Genomic DNA, 13525 nt, shown 5'->3' with positions numbered 1-13525 from the left:
AATAATGTGATTTATTAAACATTGGATTTTATTCAACAATGTTAACAAAAACGTAACCTACATTTAACACGGCATGCCATTGCGTGCTCTACATAAGAGTAGGCTGGTTAAAAGAGCTCACTCGATGCAAAGGCACACCTCTCTCCTTTCTCCAATCAGACTTAATGACCTGCTCATCTCCTTTTATGTCCTACTTAAAAAAAAAAAAACAACTGCCTTTCCCATTATGCACTACAAGTGCATAAATGACCATTTTGTCTCTCTTCTTTCACATGGAGCAACACAGGTAAGCCCTTCATTTTGTTTGCAGATACACCACTCGCCACCCCTCCCCGATCTCTGAGATCAATAAAACATTTTGTTGTCCTTCATCCACGCAAATCTCCTCCTCTCACGATGAGGCTTTTGGACAACTTCTTCTTGGGGGATGACATTCTCAGCTTCGTTACAGTCATTCCCATCTGACTGTAAAGAAACACAGCGTGAGTTCACATTGAGTGAATGGCACACCATTCACTTCTTGTCACCATACCTCCTCACCCACTTCCATGGTAGATTCCTCACTTTCAACTCCTGCAGTTTTGTTGTAAGGATGCCACCACTCATAAGTAAAGATGGCTCTATGAGATACTGTTGTTTCATTTTGTCCGGTCTTTGGCAACATGTTGTACCAAAATACTGCCTCTATGGGTGAAATGTAGTTTCTCTCTGCAGCAGCCTTGATGGTACGATGATGTCTTTCCGTTATTCCATTGCCACTTGGACGATAAGCTGCCCTAAAAAACTGCCGAACACCCCACTTCCCATACACCTCCTTGAAAACTTTTGACTGAAAAACCGAGCCATTGTCTATCAACAACTCTGCAACTGACTCTCTCTTCAAAAATACTTCCTCAACAACTTTCCTTGGTAATTTTTGGGTTAATTTCCCTTGCCAGGAACAATGTCCACTCCTGACCAAAGTGGTGCAGATTATGCAATTCTTTAACCTCCTCTCTTGCACAGCATACAGAAGACACACTCTTTCCCTTCTGCAACCAGACCTGCTTTACTCACATCATTATATCCGCCGTATTCTTTTCTGATGGGACCAACATGACAAACACCTTCAATTGGAATATCTTAATCAGATCTGCAAGCGCTCCAAATCTTCACTTGATCAACATTTCAGCAGCATCTTTCATCTTAATCCTATCACCAGTCACTGCCAACCTGATCCATGATGCTACTGTTGCTGAATCAGTCTTGATCTTAATTACTTTCACTCCCCACTTCAGGGGCAGATTGATCCCTTTCATAGTGGCATACAGTTCAGCAATATTTATATGGGAATAGTCATTTTTCTTCCTTAGCCATGCTGCATCTTCCACAGTCACACCTCCTATCTCCAATATGACAACCAGTGCAAGGCTACTTGCATCGCACCACATTACTCCCTCTTCTCTATTGCTGACAAACCATTCTCCCTTCACTGGGTCCTCCTTCTTCACTCTCATGATGACTTCTCTTATGTTTACGACCTACTTTGTCACGTGACCCTCTCAGCAGTCAGTACCCATCTGCCATTTTATAAAACTGCATGCCATCCTGAGCCAACCACCAATGGGATAGTGTCTCATCAACTTCCCGCAGACTGAGAAAAGTTCTTGCTTTGTCAATTCAGTCCCAACTTCAGGTGCTTCATTTTCTCGTTTAAAGACAATGTTTCCTTTTCCATCTTGCCATAGTTTCAATCCCATAACTGCTCCGCCGTCCAGCAACTCTGCTGGTTTTGCAGTTAATCCATATTCCTCAATATGATCTCTCACTTTCTCTGCTGTCACCTCTACCTCCTCCATCAGAATGTCATCAATATATGAACTAGTGGCCCTGTCCACTTCACTATCCTTCTTCAATACCATCTTCAGGAAAGCAGTCATGATTTTCAGAGCGGAACTTAACCCAAAGCCCAACCTCATCAGACAATAAAGCTGTCTCTTGTACTTGACAAGTTGGTAGTGCCAAAGCTTCTCATCAACATGAATCTACAAATAGGCCGACTTCAGGTCTATGATCTTAGTGGCCTACTCCATTCTCCTTCATTTCCTCATGACCTTTCGCATACATCGATTCCCTCTCCAGTATGACAGGCTACATGTTTGTTTAGCTCCCTGAAGTCCAGTACAGGTCTAACCTTGTTTTTGGTAGGCTTCACAACTGCCATAAGTGGCAGCACCCTGCTTCTTCCCCTGATCAAGGTTTCAGGATTCCCTCTTCTATCCATCTCTCCACTTCTTTCTCAAATTCTTTCCTTGTCTCTTCTCACAATGTGCTCTCATAGCAATCCACTTTATTTTGTAGTTTTGGCAGCCCAGAGATCCATCACCACTCCACTGTCTACCTCTCACTATCAAGCTTTGTCAGGAAATCCAGCTGGTTGATTGCTTTCATACCTAGCACCATATCAACACCGCTGACCAGACAATCCAACACAAGAGCTCGCAGTGCAATGAGCAAACCTTGCACCATCACTTCAGCTGTCGTCTCTCCCAGGCATCTGACCTCCTTGCCATTGATGGCCCTGATAATGCTGGCTCTGCTCCATGATTTAACGACATTTCTTGCTAACAGTGTTGTAGTGTAGCCCGTGTCAACAAGGGCTATGGCTCTTTCCCCATTGACAACTACCACTAATTGTGGCAATAATTCATCTGATACCATTTCCGCACAGAAGGGGTAACTACTGCCACTATGGCAAGACCCCAGGCGAAACCAGATGGTCTTGCTTGTCAAATAAAAGAAGAGAGGGGAGAAGAGGGGGTGTTGATGTCTGATTGGGACAAAACAGAAATGTCTATGGGATTTTGACAAGAAAAGAGAAAAAAACAAATAATAATTGTTTTTATCTCATTGTCGTTATATATCTGTTAACAGGAAAGGTTGTTTTTAAAACCTCTGTTGAGAGGTATGAAGAAATCCAGAGATCCTTAGCTGATTAAGGCTGACAACTTATAATGGGGGTCAAGAGTAAAGGTCGCCACCAAGCATTGTTCAACCTGGGGTGACTAATTACTCCTAATTTGATAATAAGTAAACACCTCAGTTAAAACTTGGTAGAGATAAGTTCGAGAGGAGGAGTAGAAATTAGAGGAACAGAGAGAGGGAGGAAATTCAAAAGAAATAAAAGAAAAAGGGAGGACAAATTAATAGGATAAAAGAAGAGAGGGAGAGGAAAAAGAAAGAATAACTCAAAAAAGGAAGAGGGAGGAATTACTGATTTGATAAAAACGAGACACTTGGCTAATCAGGGTCTTCTTTTCGCTCTGGCCGGCGGAAGCTTGTTGCGATAAAACAACTGAAGGAAGAGGCCCCTCTGAAAACTAGCCGAGATCATCACCATAGAAGAGAAAAAGGCACCTGCATCTAGAATCATTGCTTGAAATTAGCAAAAAAAAAAAAAGTGATTTTTAATAACCTGAAATTTCCTTTCTGCACGACATGTATGCTGAATTTATTGTCAATAATGTAATTTGTGATACAGAAAACTTACCTGGCGTTGTTGATCATTTAATACTTGCAACTTGTGAAGAATGACCCATTGATTTCAGTTGCCAGGGCCCTGATCTTCGAGCTGCAACAGCGAGAGACGCCTGCTTGCCAGTTCCAGCGCCTGTGAGGGAATCCGACCACAGAACCTGACGTAGACAATCACCTAGCCGCATCCAGGTATTGCTCGGACTTGGGATTGTGAGCGCTGTAAACCCTGAGTATCAGCGGGCTGATTTCCGAGGGTCTGAGAGAGACAGCTGCATGTTGAGGGGTCCAGTACTCGACAGAGTAGAGGTGTGGCCACACGCACTTAGGGTTAGTGCACGTTGCCTTATATCATGCGTACACGGCCTGTGGGTGCTGTTGAGGTTACAGGCACAACAGTTCCCTTTTACTCGTTTTCTTAGTCTCAGGAGGCAACACAATTTCTGCCGATATGTCCCACCCAGCCACAATGGTAGTTGGTGATTCCTAGTTTCGGTTTTTTAGTCTTTAATCAGGCGGGGACCCTGGCACTGCAAGCACTTGATAGTAAATCTACTTTCCTGTCTCCTTGATGCCTACCTCTCGTCATCCAAGAAGGATCTTATACATGCACTTCCGCTTGTAGCCACAGCCACAACTGGACTTTTGACCTTCTTAACCAGAACTCTTGCATGGACCAAGAGATCATCCCTTTCCATATTACCCATCCCTGTTATTCTTTGCAGATTCGCAGAAACTTTTTCCTGGAAACCGTTTACCAGATACAATCTCACAGTCATTTCCAGGTTCCTCCTCTCATAACTAGCCAATCCTGCCAGTCTCCTAATCTCTGAAGTGAAGACGTTGACCGACTCACCAGTCCATCTGAACTTTGAAAGCTTGCCAAATGTCTCAAAGGGTCCCTTTGCGAATGCTAATTTCAGTCGCTGTTCTACCAGGACAAGGTTTCCTTTGTCTTCTTCCCGTGTTTGCTGGTATATTGTGAGGGCTTCCCCTTCTAAGTATAATGGACAGAACAGAGTTCCACAGTTGGGCAGTTCTAGGAAAGAAGCTTTTTTCATGGATTTTGCATTTAGATTTAGGCACAAATAGAGAAGAGAAGAAATTGTTGATAGTGCTTGTAGATAGACAAGTGCTTTTTTGTGAAAGTTTGGCAAGGGGGGGGGGCATATATTGAAGTTCAGATGAGCACTTACCATAAAAATAGTGATAGAGCAAAGACAAGATTGTAACGTCTCTTCCCTGGAAAAGAACTGCAGAGAGGAGTAAAGGTCATGACTTATTAAGTTTCAAAGCCGGTTTTAAACTTTGTGAAGGAAGAATAGGATACTCTGAGTAGCTCCTGCCCAGGTGTGGCAATGTTACTCCATTTTAGGACGTATTTGGTTCTTATACAGGAAGAGGATTGCGTTGGGAGTGAGATACTTTCTAGTGCAGTAGAATGATGCAACCATTTTTCCAGCAGTCTTATCAACCGATTTGATATAAATCTTCCATATCAGGTCAGGAGTAAACATCAGACTCAGATGCTTGTCAAAGCAGAGAGCTTCTTTGAGACAAGAGCTATTAATATTAATTGTGGATCAAAATCAGAGCGTTTATGATGAAAAGATAGAAGCTTGGTTTTGGAAACATTAAAATTAACCAGCCACCATTTGCCTCATTGCTTCACATGCTCAAGATCAGAAGAGAGAGATTCAGAAAGATCTTGGTTGTTGTTGGCCTTTGAAGTGTTGCCATAGATGATAGTGTTATTTGTATATATATGTCAATGAATGAATTTAAAATGTGATTTGAAAGATCATTGATGAAGATAAGGAGAGGAGTTGAACTCGGGATGGATCCTTGAGGTATACCAGCATTGATACTTTGAGCTTCGGATTTCTGCCAATCGATGACCACTTGCATAAACCTATTGGAGAGAAAGGTTTTAATAGTTGAAAAGACATTTTCAGATATTTCATAGCTGGAAATCTTTATGCCAAACCCTATCAAATGCTTTTGATATTTCAAGAGTCATTACTTTTGAGGAGACCTCAGTCAATAGATTCACTGATCCCATGTGAAATTACATTCAGTACATCAGCTGTAGATCTCACAGGATGGAAACGATATTGCATGCCACTGAATAGGTTGTTTTGCCGAGATGGTTCACAATTTCTCTATTTTACACAGATTCAAGCAACTTACTCATGACACACAGAAATCCAATTGGTCTGTATTGAGATGCAGAAGAGCAATCTTCAGTATTTTTAATACTGAGCAGACTAATGAGGTTTTCCAAAGTGTTGAAAAACATGTCTCCTTTATGCATTGATTGAATAGTTTTGCAAGAATGGATGCTAGTTCTGGTTGTAGCTTTTTGAGTACTATGGCTGGAATATTGTCAGAACCAGTTGCTTTGTTTGCATCAAGGTTTTTGATGAGTGCGGCAACATCTCGAACAAATATGTGGATGTCACTCAGATTATTTTCCGTCTTGAGAGGAAATTCGAGAGATAGGTTTCCCTGATCACATAGAGTTAAGCTTCTGTTCTCCTACTTTGGACTTGATGAACTGAGCATATAACTTTCATATTTTCTATAATCCTTTTGCAGTGATTGAGGTTCTAAAGGCAACTTTATTTTCAAAATATCTATTACATTCAATTCAATTCAATTCAATGATGGCAGCACATGCAGGAGTGTTCCATGGCTGGCTGTTCATTTTCTGTTGGAATTTCTTTGAAGGTATGTAGCTGTCTATGCCAATGGTTAATCAATTAGTTAAGCCAGATGCTATAATGGACGCATTCCTTTTATACATAGAGCATAAGGATAGTTCCGATATGAAGGTTCAACCATCTAGTATCGATACACTGTTCAATGAAGAGGGACTTGGGATTTTGTTACACTTTGTTTTTATTTTTATTGAAACAAGCGAGTAATCAGAAGATCCTAGCATGGATAGAACTGAAGATGAGCACAGTTCAGGGCATGTTGTTAGAAAAAGATCCAGAGGATTTGCAAATTGTCCATCAACATCAGGTACTAAAACCAACACAAAGTCAAGTATCTCGATTCCTTTGTGTTCTTAAACCAAAGGAAATGGTTGATTGTTGAATTGCGCCCCCGTTGTATCAAAGTACCTGCAGAATGTCTTCTTGGTTCCTCCTCTTCTCTTTTCTCTCTCCCAACAATCGAGCACAGCATATAATAACAAAACTCTAAAGCACGTCTGACAGCACTGACTTCTGCCAACAGTCTGCCCCTCCTCTTAACAACACAGGCTTTTTGTATCGCAAAATCGTTCACCTCTATTTGCATATTCTTCTAACTCACGTGATCACTACTCTATAAATAAGAGTCTTGACCGTTTCTTTTCTTTCTTTTTATTTATTTTCGGTGACCGACCCGCACGTGGTCTATCCAGGTAAGTCACGCATTTCTCCACAGGTACCCGAGTGGGTTCATCAACAATCTGTGTTAGGTCATAAGCAAGGGAGAAATCATGACAAAATTTCTTTGTCATCTGTTTTGTTTGAGTGGACTATCCATTCAACATTGTGAACATTGAAATTATCACAAACGTGAATGTTGGCTGAGGGATGAGCAGACAGGGTATGATCAATTTGCTTAGCGATACTCTCAAAGATAGTTACTCCATTATCATGGAGATGGGCTGATAGAATATGAATGCTGTGTTCAGTGTATGTGCTATTCTGAAGTACATATAGGGATTTTTGGTGTCTTCTTTGGAGATGTCCCTGCCACAGAGGAAGGTATCCTTAATGTAGGCACATATTCCATATCCATGATGATCTTGAGGGTAAGGTTTGGATGTAAAGTTAGAATATCCTTTTACAGAGAAATCTGCTAAAAAAGCAGTTGAGTTAATGTCAGTTTCATACAAGAACAACAGGTCAGGTTTGGTCTCTTGTATTTTAACCTCTGATGTTAAAGGAGACCTGGCAGTGGGGGTTATGGTTAGGGTTAGTGGGGGGGGGTAGGGTTAGTGGGGGTCTTCATTGGAAGTTGTGGTTCTGGGTTTTCTCTTGATTTGTTTGTTGGGATTTTTCATAGTTAGGTTGGGAAGTTTGTGGAAGAGGTTAGCAGAGTTGTTTAGAGCAAAGCAGGATGGAAAGCGAGAGAGAGAGAGAGAGAGAGAGAGAGAGAGAGAGAGAGAGAATAAAGACAAAAGAATAAGTGAAGAAAAAAGACAAAGTAGACTATTGAAAAAGAAAAGGATGCCATAGCAGTTCCCACTAATATGGCATCGAGAGGTCCCACCAGAAACTACTGCATTGTCCAGACTCCATTCACCAAATGGCAATGCAGCTGCTCTGGTACTTTGCACCAGCCTCCTTGTATATTACTCCTAGGTTCAAATGTTGCTTCACAAGAAGAGCAAAAGACAAAAGAAAAAAAATCGTTATCCAACATGGCAGCATGGTTCCGAACAATTTCATCCATGTGACCCAATACGATCCTGAACAACTACATCGATTCAACACGACACAATCCCAAATGAAATGACTCAACATAACACATTACCAGAGCAACCTCGGCAGTTACTCTTTAAATGAATCTGGTATCAACTTTTTATAGCCCTTGGATGAACTCATTTTTGCCATAGGAAAGGCCGACTAAGACATTGGCCTACAATTCTTGAGCGCTTCCGCACATGTTCATCACAACTATCAGGAGGATAACATCAGCCCAGGAAAATGTTTACCTTTAGCAGCTTCATTAGTGACATTGTAACAAGAATAGAATGGAAAGAGAATTTAGTCATCTCTAGTTACTTCCTACATAAAACTGTGTATACAACGTTTTCTTCGTCCTTTGTTAGAAACATTCGTTGAAGATGAGGACTGAGGGACAAAACAGGGGAAGCAAGAGTTTCTTGTCTGTCGAAAATACATTCATAATCCCTTTTCTACTATCCTTAAAAAAAGGCAACTAAGTATTGTACTAATACTAAGTTCACATTTATTTTAAAGATAAGTTTGGAGATAGGTCCTCCCTTCATGGTGAAATGTGGCTTAAAAGAAAAATAACTTTGAAAGGAAGCTAAATTTACCTAGTTTATGCGCTCAGTTCTAAGAAGTACACCTACCTACTTTAAATAAAAACTGTTTTTAAAAGACATGGCGAAAATCTTGTAATAACCAGGAACATAAATAAATAAACTTGATATACCTTGCCAAGCCATCTGTTCTTTTTCAGACTAGGCCATGTCCCCAACAAATTTCTTAAATATCTGGGTGCATTATATATAGGTTGCTTGACAGCATTTGGGTGTTAGTAGGAGGAACAGGATGAGGAGAAGAAGGAGGAAGGGCTCCAAATCTTGACTGATTTTTTCTCTAGTGTTTGAATTTTTAACTATACCCTTCAGTTTGCAAAACGTGGCTAGTATCTTTCAAGTTTCATGGATGAAGTAGTGCGTGATTTGGACGTCGCCTATAATTACATAGATGACATTCTCATGGCAGGTGCCTTACCTGAGGAACATGTCACTCAGCTCCACCTACTGTTCAAATGGTATCAAAAATACCAGGTGAGGATTAACCCTGGTAAATGTATTTTCAGTGCTTCTTCACTAGTTTTCTTGGGCTACATTATCAGCCCTGAAGGTATATCTCCCTTACCTGAAAAGGTGAAAGCCCTACAAGACCTTCAATCACTCACTTCACTTCGCCAATTAAGTCACTTCTTTGGTTTGTTAAATTACTACAGACGTTTCATCCCACACTGTGTGGATCTCTTGTCTTCACTTTCTGACCTGTTACGTAACAGGAAGAAGAAAAATCAACCAATTTCACTGAATGATTTTCGGCTGAAAGCCTTCAACGAAGTGAAGCAGAAGCTAGCGACAACATCGTTACTCGCACATCCTGTCCCGGATGCCCAGTTACCACTACAGTAGTCAGAGAAGCAGGAACCCAAAAGGGAATTCCAAAGTCTAGCAAAGTAGAAGACTTTCTGGCATCTGGGAATCTCTACTGTGTAGGGGTGAGATTTTGCTGCTTGTCTGGTTTGTTGGGGGTATTTATGTCGAGGGGGTACAATGGCTTGTAGTTTGTCAGATCACCTACCATTAAAATACTTGTAAAGGGACACAAAATTTCGTTGATGGGACAGAGTTTGAAACTTAGGTGACAGTGTGGGAAAGACTTGGCCAGAGATAGGTTAGATTGGAAGCCCATTACTAAAAGCCCTGCAACACATGCCAACAAATAACATGTACATTAAACCAATGATGATGATGCTGATTGCTGTTGTTGTTGTTGGCCATCATTCATTTATTTCATATGAATTAGATAATTATTGTTGGCATTTATTTCCCTTGATACCTTTCTAGTTAGAATTCTTTCTAGAAAAACATTAGGTACTTATGAAAGAGACTGAGTGAAGGTTGCTAACATCCCAAAGTGAAAGTGTTTAATCATGCAAATGTTAATATCAAATTACTCATCTGACGCAACTAACAATTAAAACAATTATGCTAAATGATAATTTAACTGCTAAAACAAATTGAAATTCTTTGCTTTATAATTAGCATTTGAAAAAATGTAATAGATTGTATTCATAACTTCTAACACTAATTATAACTTAAGATGTGGGGATTCAATATTTTATGCAATGTTTTTTGAATCAGAGGTAGAAACGAATGTTGTATAATCTGTCGTCTGGTAACCTTTGTAATCATCGTCATGTAGATCAATTCATATGGACACATGAAACTTCTTTTCAATGGAGGATTTAATGAGCTTTAGGACAGAGTGACAATATTGTTATGAATATTAGACATACATTAAACAAGTCCTCACTATATTAAAAGAGATAAAGAAAAAAGTGCTTATAAAAATGGCTTAGGCCACAAGTTATTGGTTTTCTTTATAGTCATTACTTCTCAAGGCCAGGAGGCTACTCAAGGATAAGGGTTAGTAAACGTCAAATGAGACAACACTGTGATGAGAGGTGATTTTGTAGAAATTTAAGAGGCTGACTCAACAAGAATTTGTTTATATTGGATTTGACTCAACAAGAACTTGTTTATATTGGATTTGACTCAACAAGAACTTGTTTATATTGGATTTGACTCAACAAGAACTTGTTTACACTGGATTTGACTCAACAAGAACTTGTTTATATTGGATTTGACTCAACAAGAACTTGTTTACACTGGATTTGACTCAAAAAGAACTTGTTTACATTGGATTTGACTCAACAAGAACTTGTTTATATTGGATTTGACTCAACAAGAACTTGTTTATATTGGATTTGACTCAACAAGAACTTGTTTATATTGGATTTGACTCAACAAGAACTTGTTTATATTGGATTTGACTCAACAAGAACTTGTTTACACTGGATTTGACTCAACAAGAACTTGTTTATATTGGATTTGACTCAAAAAGAACTTGTTTATATTGGATTTGACTCAACAAGAACTTGTTTATATTGGATTTGACTCAACAAGAACTTGTTTATATTGGATTTGACTCAACAAGAACTTGTTTACACTGGATTTGACTCAACAAGAACTTGTTTATATTGGATTTGACTCAAAAAGAACTTGTTTATATTGGATTTGACTCAACAAGAACTTGTTTACACTGGATTTGACTCAACAAGAACTTGTTTATATTGGATTTTACTCAAAAAGAACTTGTTTACATTGGATTTTACTCAAAAAGAACTTGTTTACATTGGATTTGACTCAACAAGAACTTGTTTATATTGGATTTGACTCAACAAGAACTTGTTTATATTGGATTTGACTCAAAAAGAACTTGTTTACATTGGATTTGACTCAACAAGAACTTGTTTACACTGGATTTGACTCAACAAGAACTTGTTTATATTGGATTTGACTCAACAAGAACTTGTTTATATTGGATTTGACTCAAGAACTTGTTTATATTGGATTTGACTCAACAAGAACTTGTTTATATTGGATTTGACTCAACAAGAACTTGTTTATATTGGATTTGACTCAACAAGAACTTGTTTACACTGGATTTGACTCAACAAGAACTTGTTTATATTGGATTTGACTCAAAAAGAACTTGTTTATATTGGATTTGACTCAACAAGAACTTGTTTATATTGGATTTGACTCAACAAGAACTTGTTTATATTGGATTTGACTCAACAAGAACTTGTTTACACTGGATTTGACTCAACAAGAACTTGTTTATATTGGATTTGACTCAAAAAGAACTTGTTTATATTGGATTTGACTCAACAAGAACTTGTTTACACTGGATTTGACTCAACAAGAACTTGTTTATATTGGATTTTACTCAAAAAGAACTTGTTTACATTGGATTTTACTCAAAAAGAACTTGTTTACATTGGATTTGACTCAACAAGAACTTGTTTATATTGGATTTGACTCAACAAGAACTTGTTTATATTGGATTTGACTCAAAAAGAACTTGTTTACATTGGATTTGACTCAACAAGAACTTGTTTACACTGGATTTGACTCAACAAGAACTTGTTTATATTGGATTTGACTCAACAAGAACTTGTTTATATTGGATTTGACTCAACAAGAACTTGTTTATATTGGATTTGACTCAACAAGAACTTGTTTATATTGGATTTGACTCAACAAGAACTTGTTTATATTGGATTTGACTCAACAAGAACTTGTTTACACTGGATTTGACTCAACAAGAACTTGTTTATATTGGATTTGACTCAAAAAGAACTTGTTTATATTGGATTTGACTCAACAAGAACTTGTTTACACTGGATTTGACTCAACAAGAACTTGTTTATATTGGATTTTACTCAACAAGAACTTGTTTATATTGGATTTGACTCAACAAGAACTTGTTTACACTGGATTTGACTCAACAAGAACTTGTTTATATTGGATTTTACTCAACAAGAACTTGTTTATATTGGATTTGACTCAACAAGAACTTGTTTATATTGGATTTGACTCAACAAGAACTTGTTTATATTGGATTTGACTCAACAAGAACTTGTTTATATTGGATTTTACTCAACAAGAACTTGTTTATATTGGATTTTACTCAACAAGAACTTGTTTATATTGGATTTGACTCAACAAGAACTTGTTTATATTGGATTTGACTCAAAAAGAACTTGTTTATATTGGATTTGACTCAACAAGAACTTGTTTACACTGGATTTGACTCAACAAGAACTTGTTTATATTGGATTTGACTCAAAAAGAACTTGTTTATATTGGATTTGACTCAACAAGAACTTGTTTACACTGGATTTGACTCAACAAGAACTTGTTTATATTGGATTTTACTCAACAAGAACTTGTTTATATTGGATTTGACTCAACAAGAACTTGTTTATATTGGATTTGACTCAACAAGAACTTGTTTATATTGGATTTTACTCAACAAGAACTTGTTTATATTGGATTTGACTCAACAAGAACTTGTTTACATTGGATTTGAAAATGACTATTTTATAGTCAGCTGGGAAACAGCTGTCTGGTATTGTGTTCCACAGATGAGAATTTCTGGGAAAAAAGCTTTGCTTACAAAATTTTCATTTAGTTTTAGGCACAGATAGAGATTAAGGAAAATTGCTGATAGTGGTTGTAGCTAGACAAGTGTTTGCCGTGAATGCTATACATGGAGGAAACATAGAGTGAAGCTTAGTTGAGCACCCGTCATGAAAATAACAATAGAGCAGAGAGAGAGAGACTTGCAACATCTCTTCTGTAAGAAAGAGGTAGTGTCAGAATTTAATTCTTCCATTTACCTTTCTTTCTCGCTTTCTTTTCTTCTTTCTTTAACTCACCCCCACCCCTGTATGCAAGTAGTTGTAGACTGCTACCGATAGCACGTGACTGTTTCGCTGTTGATGATTGGTTGAGTGGTTTTTGCTCGCCGATTTAAGCAAAATTGGAAGTGAAAAAAGGCAGTTTCTTCCTTGGCCTTTGAGAGTGAAAGGTTGTTGTTTAAAATGTCGGACCTGGATGTAGTAACCCATCAGGAGGCTGTAGATAAACATCCTATTTCGT

The sequence above is a fragment of the Euprymna scolopes genome, chromosome 17 (assembly GCF_053919585.1).
Source record: "Euprymna scolopes isolate OS-2025 chromosome 17, ASM5391958v1, whole genome shotgun sequence".
NCBI classification, from domain to species: Eukaryota; Metazoa; Mollusca; class Cephalopoda; order Sepiida; family Sepiolidae; genus Euprymna; species Euprymna scolopes.
Note: the sequence above shows the minus strand (reverse complement) of the source record.